At 46.7% G+C, this 17,218-nt stretch overlaps 1 protein-coding gene across 3 annotated transcripts in view; it reads left to right on the forward strand.

Moving 5' to 3' along the window:
* Positions 1–17,218, forward strand: part of LOC140393950 (bile acid receptor-like) — a 321,209-nt gene that overhangs the window by 243,704 nt on the left and 60,287 nt on the right. The window lies entirely within an intron of this gene.

A 17,218-nucleotide genomic window follows, 5' to 3' on the forward strand; every position in this document is an offset into this window, starting at 1 on the left:
AGAGAACAGCTGTGGCCCCAACACTGAACCCTGCGGGACACCACTCGTCACCGGTTGCCTTTCCGAAAAAGAACCTTTTATCCCAACTCTCTGCCTTCTGCCTGACAGCCAATTGTCAATCCATGTTAGTACCTTGCCTCGAATACCATGGGCCCTTATTTTACTCAGCAGTCTCCCGTGAGGCACCTTATCAAAGGCCTTTTGGAAGTCAAGATAGATAACATCCATTGGCTCTCCTTGGTATAACCTATTAGTTATCTCTTCAAAGAACTCTAACAGGTTTGTCAGGCACAACCTCCCCTTACTAAATCCATGCTGACTTGTCCTAATCCAACCCTGCACTTCCAAGAATTTAGAAATCTCATCCTTGACAATGGATTCTAGAATTTTGCCAACAACCGAGGTTAGGCTAATTGGCCTATAATTTTCCATCTTTTTCCTTGTTCCCTTCTTGAACAGGGGGGTTACAACAGCGATTTTCCAATCCTCTGGGACTTTCTCTGACTCCAGTGACTTTTGAAAGATCATAACTAACGCCTCCACTATTTCTTCAGCTATCTCCTTTAGAACTCTAGGATGTAGCCCATCTGGGCCCGGAGATTTATCAATTTTTAGACCTCTTAGTTTCTCTAGCACTTTCTCCTTTGTGATGGCTACCATATTCAACTCTGCCCCCTGACTCTCCTGAATTGTTGGGATATTACTCATGTCTTCTACTGTGAAGACTGACGCAAAGTACTTATTTAGTTCCTCAGCTATTTCCTTGTCTCCCATCACTAGATTACCAGCATCATTTTGGAGTGGCCCAATGTCTACTTTTGCCTCCCGTTTTTTTTATTTATTATTTTTTTATTTTGTTAATTCTCCTCCTTTTTCACATTTTCTCCCACATTTACGCCCATCAACAATAAACATTAATCAGCAAGATATGTCAATCCCCATAATAACAACAATCCCATCCGCCCACCAATCCCCAAACCTCAGCCTACATGTTTACATAAACAAATGACAAAAAGGAATCAGGGATTACCCGTAGTCACCCTTAATCTACACAGCCCCCCTCCCCCCCCACCACCCACCCCCCCCAACTAATGTTCGATGTTATCCAGTTCTTGAAAGTGCACAATAAATAGTGCCCATGACTTGTAGAACCCCTCCGAGCTTCCCCTCAGTTCGAACTTAACCTTCTCAAGGTTCAAGTATTCTAACAGGTCCCCCCGCCACGCCAGGGCACTGGGTGGAGAGGCTGCTCTCCATCCCAGCAGGATCCGCCTTTGGGTGATCAACGAGGCGAAGGCTATGATATCTGCCTCCACTCCCGTTTCCAACCCTGGCTGGTCCGACACCCCGAATATGGCTTCCTGGGGACCCAGGTCCAGTTTCACACGCACCACCTTGGAAATTACCCTAAACATCTCCTTCCAGTACTCCCCTAGCTTTGGACAGGACCAAAACATATGAACGTGATTCGCGGGCCCCCCCCACCGCAACGCTCACACACATCCTCTACTCCTTCAAAAAATCGGCTCATCCTCGCCCTCGTGAGGTGCACTCTAGAAACCACCTTCAGCTGTATCAGCCCCAACCTCGCACATGAGGTGGAGGCATTCACTCTCCGGAGCACCTCACACCAGACCCCCTCCTCTATAACCTCTCCCAGCTCTTCCTCCCATTTTGCTTTGATCCCTTCCAGTGGTGCCTTATCCTCTTCCAGAATAGCTCCGTACACCGCTGACACTGCCCCCTTCTCCAGTCCCCTTGTCGTCAACATCTCCTCCAGCAATGTGGAGGCCGGTTCCTCTGGGAAGCTCTGTATCTCCTTCCTGGCAAAATCCCGAACCTGCATGTACCTAAACACGTCTCCCTGCTCTAGCCCATACTTGGTTTCCAGCTCCCTCAATCCTGCAAACCGACCCCGAAGAAAAAAATCTTTTAGCGTCTTAATCCCTTTCTCTTCCCATTTCCGAAAATTTCCATCCCACCTCCCTGGCTCAAATCTCTGGTTCCCCCGAATCGGCATTTCCCTTGACCCTAAACTCAACCCGAAGTGTTGGCGAAACTGCCTCCAGATTTTCAATGAAGCTATTATTACCGGACTCCCTGAATATTTCCCCGGAGCTATCGGGAGCGGCGCTGTTGCAAGTGCCTTCAGCCCCGACCCCCTGCACAAACTCTCCTCCATCCTGACCCACTGAGAATCCACCCCTCTGACCCAGCTCCGCACTTTCTCCACATTCGCCGCCCAGTAGTAGTACAACAAGTTCGGGAAACCCAAACCCCCTGCCTGCCTCTGTAGCAGCACCTTTCTCACTCTGGCCACCTTCCCTCCCCATATGAATGAGGTAATCCTTCCCTCAATCTCCCTGAAAAAAGACTTTGGCAGGAAAATCGGTAGGCATTGAAAACTAAACAGGAATCGTGGCAACACATTCATCTTAACCGCCTGTACCCGACCTGCCAGTGACAGAGGAAGGCCATCCCACCTTGCCAGATCGGCTTTCACTCTCCCCACCAAACTAGTGATGTTATAGCTGCGAAGCCTCCCCCACTCCCAGGCAACCTGCACCCCCAGATACCTAAAATGAGTCCCTGCTCTACGGAATGGCAGCCCCCCCACCCCTGCCCCCACCCCCGGCCGAGACACCACAAAGTACTCACTCTTGTCCAGGTTCAACTTGTACCCCGAGAAAGACCCAAATACCCGCAGTAGCTCCAATATTCCTCCTATCGACGCACTCGGCTCCGACACATACAGCAGCAAGTCGTCGGCATATAAGGACACCCTATGCTCTATCCCCCCCCGCAATATTCCTTTCCATGCTCCCGAACTTCTCAATGCGATGGCCAGCAGCTCAATCGCAAGTGCAAACAGCAGGGGGGACATAGGACATCCCTGTCTCGTCCCACGGTGGAGAGAGAAATATCTCAAACTGATATTATTTGTGCGGACACTCGCCTTCGGTTCCTTATATAATAGCTTTACCCAGTTCACAAACCTTGGTCCAATGCAAAACCGCTCCAGCACTGCCATCAGGTACCCCCATTCTACCCGATCAAACGCCTTCTCGGCGTCCAATGCCACAACTACCTCTGTTTCCTTTCTTTCCGCCGGTGCCATAACAACGTTCAAAACTCTCCTAATGTTCGAAAACAGCTGCCTCCCTTTCACGAACCCAGTCTGATCCACCTTCGCGAACACTTTTACGTCCACATTCAGAAGTGATATGGGCCGATACGACCCACACTCCGTTGGATCCTTATCTTTTTTTAGTAACAGGGAAATCGATGCCTGCCCCAATGTTTGCGGCAACACCCCCTTCCCTATCGCCTCCTCAACATCCCCACCATCAGGGGTGCCAACCTATCCTTAATTTTTTTTGTCCTAACAAGGCAAAGGTCTTTAGTTAAATCAATAGCACTAAACGTCATAGGGTCAGATGATGTGGAGTCTGTGTGGGTAGAGTTGAGGAACCACAAAGGCACAAAACCATAATGGGAGTTATGTACAGGCCTCCTAACAGTGGCCAGGACCAGGGGCACAAAATGCACCACAAAATAGAAAGGGCATGTCAGAAAGGCAAGGTCACAGTGATCATGGGGGACTTCAATATGCAGGTGGACTGGGTAAATTATGTTGCCAGTGGGCCCAAAGAAAGGGAATTCATTGAATGTTTACAGGAGGGCTTTTTGGAACAGCTTGTGATGGAGCCCACGAGGGAACAGGCCATTCTGGACTTAGTGTTATGTAATGAGCCAGACTTGATAAAAGATCTTAAAGTAAGGGAACACTTAGGAGGCAGTGATCATAATATGGTAGAATTCAGTCTGCAATTTGAAAGAAAGAAGGTAGAATCAGATGTAAAGGTGTTACAGTTAAATAAAGGTAACTACAGGGGCATGAGGGAGGAACTGACGAAAATCGACTGGGAGCAGAGCCTAGTGGGAAAGACAGTAGAACAACAATGGCAGGAGTTTCTGGGAGTAATTGAGGACACAGTACAGAGGTCCATCCCAAAGAAAAGAAAGGTTATCAGAGGGGGGATTAGGCAGCCATGGCTGGCAAAGGAAGTCAGGGAATTCATCAAAGCAAAGGAGAAAGCCTATAATGTGTCAAAGAGTAGTGGGAAGTCAGAAGATTGGGAAGGCTACAAAAACAAACAGAGGATAACAAAGAGAGAAATAAGGAAAGAGAGGATCAAATATGAAGGTAGGCTCGCCAGTAACATTAGGAATGATAGTAAAAGTTTCTTTAAATACATTAAAAACAAACGGGAGGCAAAAGTAGACATTGGGCCGCTCCAAAATGACGCTGGTAATCTAGTGATGGGAGACAAGGAAATAGCTGAGGAACTAAATAAGTACTTTGCGTCAGTCTTCACAGTAGAAGACATGAGTAATATCCCAACAATTCAGGAGAGTCAGGGGGCAGAGTTGAATATGGTAGCCATCACAAAGGAGAAAGTGCTAGAGAAACTAAGAGGTCTAAAAATTGATAAATCTCCGGGCTCAGATGGGCTACATCCAAGAGTTCTAAAGGAGATAGCTGAAGAAATAGTGGAGGCGTTAGTTATGATCTTTCAAAAGTCACTGGAGTCAGGGAAAGTCCCAGAGGATTGGAAAATCGCTGTTGAAACCCCCCTGTTCAAGAAGGGAACAAGAAAAAAGATGGAAAATTATAGGCCAATTAGCCTAACCTCGGTTGTTGGCAAGATTCTAGAATCCATGGTTAAGGATGAGATTTCTAAATTCTTGGAAGTGCAGGGTCAGATTAGGACAAGTCAGCGTGGATTAATAAGGGGAGGTCGTGCCTGACAAACCTGTTAGAGTTCTTTGAAGAGATAACAAATAGGTTAAACCAAGGAGCGCCAATGGATGTTATCTATCTTGACTTCCAAAAGGCCTTTGATAAGGTGCCTCACGGGAGACTGCTGAGTAAAATAAGGGCCCATGGTATTCGAGACAAGGTACTAACATGGATTGACGATTGGCTGTCAGGCAGAAGGCAGAGAGTTGGGATAAAAGGTTCTTTTTCGGAAAGGCAACCGGTGACGAGTGGTGTCCCGCAGGGTTCAGTGTTGGGGCCACAGCTATTCTCTTTATATATTAACGATCTAGATGACGGGACTGGGGGCATTCTGGCTAAGTTTGCCGATGATACAAAGATCGGTGATGGGGCAGGTAGTATGGAGGAGGTTGGGAGGCTGCAGAAAGATTTAGACAGTTTAGGAGAGTGGTCCAAGAAATGGCTGATGAAATTCAACGTGGGCAAGTGCGAGGTCTTGCACTTTGGAAAAAAGAATAGCGGCATGGACTATTTTCTAAACGGTGAAAAAATTCATAATGCTGAAGTGCAAGGGAACTTGGGAGTCCTAGTCCAGGATTCTCTAAAGGTAAACTTGCAGGTTGAGTCCGTAATTAAGAAAGCAAATGCAATGTTGTCATTTATCTCAAGAGGCTTGGAATATAAAAGCAGGGATGTACTTCTGAAGCTTTATAAAGCACTAGTTAGGCCCCATTTAGAATACTGTGGGCAATTTTGGGCCCCACACCTCAGGAAGGACATACTGGCACTGGAGCGGGTCCAGCGGAGATTCACACGGATGATCCCAGGAATGGTAGGCCTAACATACGATGAACGTCTGAGGATCCTGGGATTATATTCATTGGAGTTTTGGAGGTTGAGGGGAGATCTAATAGAAATTTACAAGATAATGAATGGCTAAGATAGGGTGGACGTAGGGAAGTTGTTTCCATTAGCAGGGGAGACTAGGACCCGGGGGCACAGCCTTAGAATAAAAGGGAGTCACTTTAGAACAGAGATGAGGAGAAATTTCTTCAGCCAGAGAGTGGTGGGTCTGTGGAATTCATTGCCACAGAGGGCAGTGGAGGTTGGGACGTTGAGTGTCTTTAAGACAGAAGTTGATAAATTCTTGATTTCTCGAGGAATTAAGGGCTATGGAGAGAGAGCGGGTAAATGGAGTTGAAATCAGCCATGATTGAATGGTGGAGTGGACTCGATGTCTTATGGTCTTATAGTATTGTGTTAACCCACAGTGAAAGTATGTTAAACAGTTAATGATTCAATAAAATAGTGTTGCACTATTTCAAGTATTGGTGACCTGTATGTGTTCCACGGATCCAGAGCGCCCAACACAACATGATACCAGGAGTTGAGGGAGATTAGCACTCCTTAGACCTACCTGCAAGTGATCTGCCTTCTGCCAGCATTCCGTCATCCTGCAACATGGACAACATCTGCCCGCCGCCGCTCAGCATCGCCGGCAACCTAGGGGCCAACTGGAAGATATTCAGAATGCGCTTCCAGCTCTTTCTTGAGGCCTCGGATACCAGGAAGATTGCTCTCGTCCTCTCCACGGCCGGGGACCACGCCATCCACATTTTCAATTCTCTCACCTTTGCGGATGATGAAGATAAAACAAAGTTCAAGACGTCCTCCTCAAGTTTGACACTCACTGCAGCGTAGAGGTGAATGAAAGTTTTGAGCGCTACGTGTTCCAACAGCATTTGCAGGATAAAGATGAACCTTTCCAATACTTTCTCACGCACCTCCGCATCCTTGCGCAGTCTTGCAGCTACGGGCCCACCACCGACTCCATGATACGCGACCAGATCATTTACGGTGTTCAGTCGGACCCCCTACGACAGCAGCTCCTCAAAGTAACGCAGCTCACCTTAGCGACTGCCATTGAGACCTGTGTCTTACACGAAAACGCTACGAGTCGGTATTCCCACATCCAAGCGGCTGAAATGGCGCAGCAAGGTCCCCATGAGGCAGAACGGGTCTAAGCAATTGAGCAACTCCAGGGCCTCAGCCTGGATGAGGGCGGCCATTTTGCGCGCTTTTCATGGACTCCCGCGTTTGTGCGCACCAAACGAGGGGACGGCGATGTCGAAGAACGTAATGCGCAGGCGCGCACCACAAACGACCGCAACGCACATGCGCGGTGGCGCAGCGAACAAGCTGACGTTATGACGTGCGGCAACTGTGGCTCCGCCCATTTAAAACGGCAATGCCCTGCCAAATCTCGATAATGCCTAAGATGTGGCAAACTTGGCCATTATGCTGCCTTCTGCCGAGCAGCTCAGCCTGCCAATTCATATCGCTTCAGCCAGCCTCGCAGGAATGTCCGGGCAATTCAACCCACGGTCACCGAGTCCGATGCGGACCTCCCACACAGCAGTGACACCGAGGACCCGAAGGCGCCTTTTCGAGTCGGGGTCGGTATACAGCATCGATACAGACGATGAGTGGTGTGCCACCCTGACAGTCAACCGGTCCCAAATACGATTCCGCCTAGCCACTGGTGCCTCCGCCAATCTCATTGCGTGGTCTGACTTCCAAAGCTTTGTGTCAATCCAGCCATCCTTCCATGAGCCTGCCAGCTATTGGATTACAATGCAATGCCATTGCTGCCAGCGGCTCGTGTAAACTTGAAGTGACGCACAGGTCACGCAAAGCCATCCTTCCTTTTGAAATCGTGGGCTCCTCGAAAGCCTCCTTGCTTGGCACGCAGGCATGCAAGCTGTTGAACCTAATTCAGAGAGTTCACTCTCTCTCTCCTGATAACACGTCTGCCTTTCAGGGCACTGACTTCAGGGCGCAACTCAATGCCATCATCAACCAGCACCACGACGTCTTCGAAGGCATGGGCACGTCCCATATACCTACAAGATCTTATTGAAACAGAATGCCACGCCTGTGGTTCACGCATCTCGTAGGGTCCCAGCATCCCTTAAGGACCGCCTCAAGCAGCAGCTACAGGACCTCCAGGACCAAGGAGTGATTTCCAGAGTCACGGAACCAACCGACTGGGTCAGTTCCATGGTATGTGTAAAAAAGCCTTCCGGAGAATTGAGAATTTGCATTGATCCCAAGGATCTAAATCGCAATATCATGAGGAAGCAATATCCAATTCCCAAGCGTGAAGAGATCACATGCGAGATGGCTTGCGCCAAGCTCTTCACCAAACTCGACGCCTCAAAAGGATTCTGGCAAATCCAGCTCGACAAATCCAGCAGGAAACTGTACATTCAATACCCCCTTTGGCAGATATTGTTACAACAGGATGCCGTTTCGGATCATATCTGCTTCAGAAGTGTTCCATAGGATTATGGAACAAATGATGGAAGGCATTGAAGGTGTTCGCGTCTATGTCGACGACATAATCATCTGGTCCATCACCCCGCAGGAGCATGTCAGTCGCCTCCAGCGCATATTCAAACGCATACGTGAGCAGGGCCTACGCCTCAACAGGGCCAAATGCTCTTTTGATCAGACTCAAGTTCCTCGGGGACCACATCTCCCAGTTGGGTGTGCGGCCGGATGCGGACAAGGTGGCTGCTATCACAGCCATGAAAACGCCAGAGGACAAGAAGGCGGTCCTCCGATTTCTGGGCGTGGTCAACTTTTTAGGGAAGTTCATCCCTAACCTCGCCTCTCATACCACGGCTCTCAGGAACCTGGTCAGGAAGACGATAGACTTCCAATGGCTCCCTGCCCACGAGCGCGAATGGAGAGAACTCAAAACCAAACTTACCACGGCCCCGGTCTTAGCTTTCTTTGATCCAGCAAAAGAGACCAAAATTTCGACCGCTGCCAGCCAATCCGGCATTGGGACAGTGCTCCTGCAACGCGATGAGGCCTCATCATGCGCCCCCGTTGCATATGCGTCACGCGCCATGACCCCCATGGAACAGCGCTACACGCAGGTAGAAAAGGAGTGCCTGGGCATTCTGACCGGTGGGGTAGTGTACTGGCCCGGCATTAATGAAGACATAGCCAACACAGTGCTCAACTGCCCCACTTGTCAGCGCTTCCAGCCGGCCCAACCATGTGAGACCCTGCAGCCCCATGAGTTGGTCACGTCACCTTGGACCAAGGTGGGCATCAACCTGTTCCACGCGCTGGGTAGAGACTATGTCCTGATCGTGGACCACTTTTCAAATTACCCAGAGGTGATACGGTTGCACGATATCACATCGTCTGCAGTCATTCGTGCCTGTAAGGACACCTTTGCTCGACACGGCAACCCACTCACGGTTATGTCGGACAATGGCCCCTGCTTCGCAAGCCAGGAATGGTCCAACTTTGCCAGGCTGTACAATTTTGCACATGTGACATCCAGTCCCCTGTACCCCCAATCCAACGGCAATGCGGAGAAGGGCGTCCACATAGTCAAACAGCTCCTCTGCAAGGCTGCTGATGCTGGGTCCGATTTCTACCTCGCCTTGTTGGCCTATTGCTCTGCCCCACTGTCCACTGGCCTGTCGCCAGCCCAGTTGCTCATGGGTCGCACCCTGAGGATGTCCATTCATGTCCCAGACCTCGCCCACGTTCCGGTCCTTCGCCGGATGCAGCTGTCTCATGCACAGCACAAGGCGGCTCATGACTCCCTTGCAGCTGATCTCCCTGCTCTGACTCCAGATGACAACGTCCGCATCCATCTTCCGGATGGTGGCTGGTCTGCAACCACTGTGGTCCTTCAGCAGGTGGCCCCCCCGCTCGTTCCTGGTTCGTCTACCGGATGGCTCCATTCTACGCCGCAATCGACGCGCCCTTCGTCTCGTTCCACGCTCGCTACGTGATCCTCCACTGTCGCCTCGCTCTCTTGCTGACCCTGCCATGGACTACGCAGAGATCCCGGTCACTCTGCATCCTCCTCACTCTGACGCAGTCCAGCCCGCTCCTCAGCCGGCGGTTCCCGACCCACCCTTGAGGCGGTCAACCAGAATTCGTCGCCCACCTCAGAGACTTAATTTGTGAACTTTGTCGACTTATAGACTTTCTGAATTGTTCTGTTCTTCCATTTGATCGTTTACACGGTTTGTATATAATGTTCATCTCGTTATTCTTGTTGCATACTGTTTTTCTGCACCAGGCACCTTCCCATGTAAATAGCTTAGTTCTCATGTACATAGTCCTGTAAATATGTCTTTCGCACACACGTAGTCAGGGACAGTCTCACCATACACTATTTATTGCCACACATGTATATTCTTTTATAAAAGGGAGGGGATGTCATAATATACACCAGTATATCATGGTGCAGGCACACAGTGATGGACACACAGTGCGACCAATCAACACACGCAACACCGCAGCCAATCACCAGTTAGAGCACACGCACTATAAAGACAGGGGGCATCAGAGTTCCCGCTCATTCGAACTGCAGCCAGCTAGTAGGACAGAGCTCACAGCCTGCAGCACAGACATTCACCATGTGCTGAGTGCATCGACTGGTTAGGACAAGGCAAAGGTCTTTAGTTAAAGCTAGTATCGTGTTAACCCACAGTGAGAGTATGTGAAACAGTTAATGATTCAATAAAATAGTGTTGCACTATTTCAAGTGTTGGTGACCTGTATGTGTTCCACGGATCCAGAGCACCCAACACAACAGGTGTTGCATTTTCCTCCAGTATCAATCTTTACCTTCAGTCTGCAATACGGTAAATTATGTTGAGGGTGGTGAAGATCGCACCCTTTTCTGTGATGGTATCAACGCTCTCGCAATAGAGTTTTGGAGGTTCTGTAGTTTCGCTGCTTTGGCTGAGCGTCAATTTATTCACTTTACTGACGTTCCTACTCATGGAGGACCAATCCATTGCCATGTTGCTGATGGCAGAGGGGAGCTGCTGTGGTTTCAACCTGCAGCACCTATCAACGTGATTCCATTTCCCACATTTGTTACATCTTTTACCATATGCAAAACAAGCTGTTCTGTTTGGAGGGTGCTGGGCACTGCAATGGGAGCAGTGTGCCCTCTGTACTGTGAATACTTCTGTTTCCCACCTAAAATCTCTGCTACTTTTTTCTGATCATTTAACATACAGATACTACTGGCTATTTGTAACTTAGAGATCTTTCTCTCGCAGCAGCTATTTCCGGTAAAATCCACTCATTCCAAGAAATCGTATTTTTCCCGTCGTGTCGAGAGTATCGGAAACTCCCCAATAGCTTTTGTTTTCACATCCCGTGGGACCTTTCGACCCTGCCCGATTGTATGGCCAAGGAAAGTGACTTGGGCTTTTCCAGATTCACTTTTGGCTAGGTTTATCACCAAACCCGCCTCCTGAAGTCGATGGAATTACTCCATCAGATGTTTTAAATGTTCTTTCCATGTCTGGTTGAAAATTATCAGATTGTCTGCGCACAATTGGGTAATCCTGAAACGACTTTGTTAGTTAACCGTTGAAATGTGGCTGGGGTGTTTTTAATGCCAAATGGCATAACTTTGAATTGGTATATACCATCTGGAGTCACAAAGCAGAAATCTCCTTCGCCCTTTCGGATAAAGGTACCTGCCGGTAACCTTTAAGTAAATCCAGTTTGGAAATAAAAGCGGATTGTCCCATCTTCTCAATGCAATCCTCCGAGCACGGGATAGGATAAGAACCCATTCTTGTAAGTGCATTAACCTTTCTATAGTCCACACATAACCGTTGGGTACAGTCCAGTTTTGGTACCATCACTATGGGTGAGCTCCATTGGCTGCAACCCACTTCAATTATGCCATTTTTAAGCATACTCCCAATCTCTTTGTTAACCTGTGCCAATTTTAAAGGGTTAAGTCTGTATGGATGTTGTTTGAATGGAACAGCATTTGCCACATCTACATCATGTATAGCCATTTTAATACTTCCCAATTTATCTCTACTTGCCCATGTGATATCAATAACTCTTTCAGGTCAGTTCGTTTTTCGTCTGGAAGGTAATCAACAATTTATCCCAATGTTCATGAACATCTTCATTTTCCAATTTAATTTGAGGTATGTCAAATTCACAGTCATCTGGATTTGGTTCGTCACTTTGAGTTAGAATCATTAAAACCTTCTACTTTTTCTCTCCTTCCCTTTCAATGTACCTTTTAAGCATATTCACATGACACACCCGGTGAGTCTTCCTTCTATCTGGTGTTTTTGTCAAATAATTCACCTCACTTAATTGCCTTTCAATCTGATAAGGTCCACAAAACCTAGCTTTTAAAGGCTCACCTACCACTGGTAACAATACTAAAACTTTATCTCAACTGGCAAAACTACGAACTTTGGATTTCTTGCCCGCTACCCATTTCATCACATTTTGTGCAACTTTTAAATGTTGTCTAGCCAATTCACCTGCGCTATTTAATCGTTCCCTAAAATTTGACACGTAATCCAATAATGTAATTTCCGATTTCTCACTCACCAATTTTTCCTTCAATATTTAAGTGGTCCTCTGACCTCATGACCGAAAATTAATTCAATAGGGCTGAATTTGGTTGACTCATTTGGTGCATCCCTAATTGCAAACAATATGAATGTTTATACCAATCCTCTGGATAATCGTGACAATAAGCCCTCAACATTGTCTTTAATGTCTGATGCCACCTTTCTAATGCTCCCTGCGATTCTGGATGGTACACAGTTGATTTAAATTGTTTTACTCCTAAGCTATCCATAACTTCTTTGAATAACCTTGAGGTAAAATATGATCCTTGATTTGTTTGTATTTCTGTGGGTAGTCCATATCTAGTAAAGAATTTAAGTAACTCCTCCACAATCTTTTTAGCTGTAATATTTTATGTACTGGAATGGCCTCTGGAAACCTTGTAGACACATCCATTATAATCAAAAGATATTGATTCCCACTTTTCGTTTTAGGAAGCGGTCCTACGCAATCAATTAGACCCCTTGTAAAAGGTTCCTCAAATGCTGGAATGGGTATTAAGGGTGCTGGTTTTATCACTGCTTGAGGTTTCCCTATCACTTGACATGTGTGACATGATTGACAAAATTTAACTACATCTTGATGTAGTCCAGGCCAATAACAATGTTTTTGGACTTTAGCTTGAGTTTTCCTTATTCCCAAATGACCTCCCACTGGTACCTCATGTGCAACTCGCAACACCTCATTTCTATACCCTACCGGCACTGCTACTTGATGAACTTCTGCCCACTTGTCATCCGCCTGCATATGTAAAGGTCTCCATTTTCTCATCAAGACATCACTTTTACGGGAATAACACTGGAATACACTCAGACTCATCTTCCGTGTCTGCTTTCTGATACATCCATTTTATTTCTATATCTTTTTGTTGTAACTCCGCCAATTTTCCTGAACTAAAAATATCCGCCTCATCCTCCAACTGTTTTTGTTCTTTTTTAACCATCCGATCACAAATCGTTTCTGACAATTGAACTTCCACTTAATCTTCACTCTTTGATTTCTCCTCTTGTCTTAACCTGTTTCTTTGCGAACTTGTTACTACACAATCCGGAAAAATCCCAGGATATTCGTCCTTCAACACTTCAGTTGTCTGGTATTCCACTGGCTTATCCACCACAGCAGGCATCACTCCCACCTGTGATCCAGCTATATCATTATCCAAGATAAACTGTATTCCTGGACAAGATAGTTTCTCTATTACTCCTACTACCACTTCACCACTCTTCACTGGACTTTCCAACCTTACCTGATATAATGGAACACTACTCCTAGAACTAGAACTAGAACTAGTTCTAGGAGTAGTGTTCCATTATATCTTCACCACTTCACTGGACTTTCCAATCTTACCTGATATAATGGAACACTACTCCTCTCACCATAAATTCCACATATTACCACCTTTTCTGGCAATATTCTTCCCAAACTACATAAAATTGTGATTTCTTTACCTGCTCCTCCTGATACACATGAGTAAACTTTAACCACACAAGTAAATACTTTAAAGAGATCTGGCACCTTCTTATCAATCGCCTCTTGAGCAGGCTGTACAATCTTTTGCACCTCCTTCGCTTTACTTGGGCTTTCCTTTACCACTTTAACATACCCCACTGTCTTATCCTGTTTTACCACATCAGCCTTCCCAGTGCTTTTCTTCAACCACCAACACTGTGACTTTACATGGCCTCGTTCATTACAATGAAAACATTTTAAACTTTTAATTACTCTTCCACCCTCCTGGATTTCTTTTTTAATCTGAGGTACACTCTCCTTATTATCTCCCATCAGATCACCTTTACCTTTACCACTTGAGTATTTCTCATGTCCCCAGTTTCTATCCCTCACAGGCTGAAACTGATGTTGGAAACCAAGCTTCGATTTATGAACTAATTCATAATCATCTGCCATTTGTGCTGCTAATCTCACAGTTTTAACCCTCTGTTCTTCCACATGGGTTCTCATTACATCAAGAATTGAATTTTTAAACTCCTCTAAAATATAATGGGCGCGATTCTCCCAGCCCCGACGCCGGCGTGGCGATTCCCTAAGGTGCGGAGATTCGGCGCCATTTGCGCCGGTGCGGCGCCGGTCGCAGGCCACTGTACGCGGCCGGGCCGCCGATTCTGCAGCCCGGACGAACCGATCGGGCGCGCGGAAAAGCAGAGTCCTGCCGGTGCCGTCCACACCTGGTCGCTGCTGGCGGGAACTCTGCATGAAGAGTCGAGGGTGGCCTGTGTGAGGGGGAGTGGGGCTTCGTCCATGGGGGGGTGCCTCCGATGGGGTCTGGCCCGCGATCGGGCCCACCGATTGGCGGGCCGGCCTCACCCCCCCGGGCCTACTTTGTTGCACGTCCGGCCTCAGAACCCCCTCACCATGTTGCGTCGGGGCCGGAGTGTTCAGTAAGGCCACTGCGCATGCGCGGGTTGGCGCGTCGCCACTGTGCATGCGTGGGTTGGCGCTGACCCCAGTGCGCACCAGGAAGTAAAGCTGGAGCAGTGTGAACCGCTCCAGTGCCGTGCTGGCCCCCTATGTGGGCCAGAATCGCTACTGCCCCGCCCATTTTTCACGACAGCGCAGACACTCTGTCCATCGATTGGAGAATCGCGCCCAATGTCTCTGAGAAGTTCATACTTTTGGTCTATTTTCAAAGCGCTTATCCACCTATCAAAATTACTCTGTTTGAGCCTTTCAAACTCCATGTATGTTTGACCAAATTCTTTCCTTAAATTTATAAACCGTTGTCTGTAAGCTTCAGGCACTAGCTGATGTGCACTTAAGATGGATTCCTTCACCTCCTCATACGTCCCAGATACCTCCTCCGGTAGTGATGCAAACACTTCACTAGCCCTACCCACCAGCTTTGTTTGAATCAGTAATACCCATATGTCCTGTGGCCATTTCATTTGTTTAGCTACCTTCTCAAATGAAATGAAAAAGGCTTCCACCTCCTTCTCGTCAAACCTTGGCAATGCTTGGATATATTTAAATAGATCCCCACCAAGCCTTCGACTATGACGCTCTTTCTCACTCTCCTCATCACTATCCTCCAACTGTACGTTTCCCTTTAAGTCTGCCAATTTTAACTGACTGTTATGTTTCATAGCCATTTTCTGAAGTTCAAACTCTCTCTCTTTTTCCCTTTCCTTTCTATCTCTTTCCTTTTCTTCTCTATCTCTTTCTTTGTTTCTTTCCTCTCTCTCCTTTTCTTTTTCTCTCATTGCATATTCAATCTGCTTTAATTCTTTTTCATGTTCAAGTTGCTTAATCTGCAACTGGATCTTTGCCATTTCTAATGAGTCAGACTGTATCTCAGGCAACTTTAAATGCTTAGCCACCACCATAATTACCTCAACTTTTAGCATTTTGTCAGGTAATGTTAACTCCCACGTTTTTGCCAAATCTGACAGTCTGCTTTTAGTCTCTGTCCGTAAGGTACTGCGTGTGACCGTCTCCACCCCCAAAAACTTCAGAGCCTCTGAAAGAGCCATTATTCACAACACACTCCCTACTTAAACTATAATACCGCACCTGAAAATCAACCACAATATGCTCACCCCTTACTGTCTTTAAGTTCACTAAGCTAATCCATTAGATAGACATTTATCCCCCTCGAGCCCCCAATTTGTTATGGGCCAGGGTTTAGAGAACCCCAAAGTGTATCATGGAGTTCACCTGACCCACAACTTTTAATAGATTGTGGTATGGGCAGCACACGGCCCACTCTACAGGTCTGGTATAGCAGAAATGAAAAAGTATTTTAAAAACAAAACAATGTTTATTCTATGAACTCAAATTAACCTTTTTCAAAACATACAGTGAACATCTTAGCAACCATCAATTTAAATACAACCCCCAAAGAACACAACACTAAGTAATCCTTGAGCTTTCCTTTTAACATCCATAAGACTTATAACAAAACCTTTAACAGAAACACCTCAGGTCTAACGTCACTACTGAGAACAGTTACCATGTTGAAATCAACAAATGGGCATTCATTAGCTTGCAGAGATTCACACACAACCTGCTGTGATTGCAACTTCTCCAAAAATAAATTGAAACCAAACCTACCCTGCAGCAAAAAGCCTAAAGCGAGAATAAAAAGCTGACAGACAGCCCAGCTCCACCCACTCTCTGACATCAATGCAGTAATAAACACCCATTTCTTAAAGGTACACTCACTGCAGATATTTATATACACACCCATTTATAAACACCCATTTCTTAAAGGTACTCTCACATGCCAGTGGGGACCAGTGTTAAACCGGTCCCCAAGGCGAAGGTATTGCATCCCAAAGCCTCAGGTACCTTGGAAATCTGCACATTAGAGTAAGGCTTACTGTCTCGCTCTAATATGCAGATTTACCAAAAAGCGATCCCGCCCATTGTGGACGGGATTCTCCTTGCAATGTCTCTCAAGATTGTATTGAATCTCGTGAGGCGTTGCAGGCCAGATGGATCCCGGGAGCAGGGTTTCCAGGCTTTCACCGGTCACGTTGCGCCGCAGCATGATGCTTTTCCGGCGTAGCATGGCCGGAAGATCGCACCCAGAAGCTCCACAAACTATTCGATCCCTAATTCGTTCATTAGTGAGCATTTCAAACACACATTTCTTTGGTGGCTGTGTAAGATTGTATTGATTCAGCTGCTCTTTGGTTTGTTGAATTGAACTCATGTTTATCGAGAATTATGTTTTTTTGTCAGGAGGCAGATATTCTGGAATTTTGTTAGGATTATTTCATGGTCCTCTTTTTTCTCTATCTGGAAAAGAAACAACTCAAATTTTTTGATGGCCTTGGGGCCCGCCAGGTTTAATAGAGTAGAAGCAAATGCCTTTATTGACTTGTCAGAAAATGTAGCACTGCAGTAAATATGCCACTCCATCTCAAATTTTTCCCAAATATCTGTAATGCTTTCATCAAAGACAAGTGAGTCAATGCAGCAAAGTTGACTGTGAACTCCTGACACCATGTAAATGTGTTGGGTTCCTCTATCACT

This window comes from Scyliorhinus torazame, chromosome 17, assembly GCF_047496885.1.
Source record: "Scyliorhinus torazame isolate Kashiwa2021f chromosome 17, sScyTor2.1, whole genome shotgun sequence".
Lineage (NCBI taxonomy): Eukaryota > Metazoa > Chordata > Chondrichthyes > Carcharhiniformes > Scyliorhinidae > Scyliorhinus > Scyliorhinus torazame.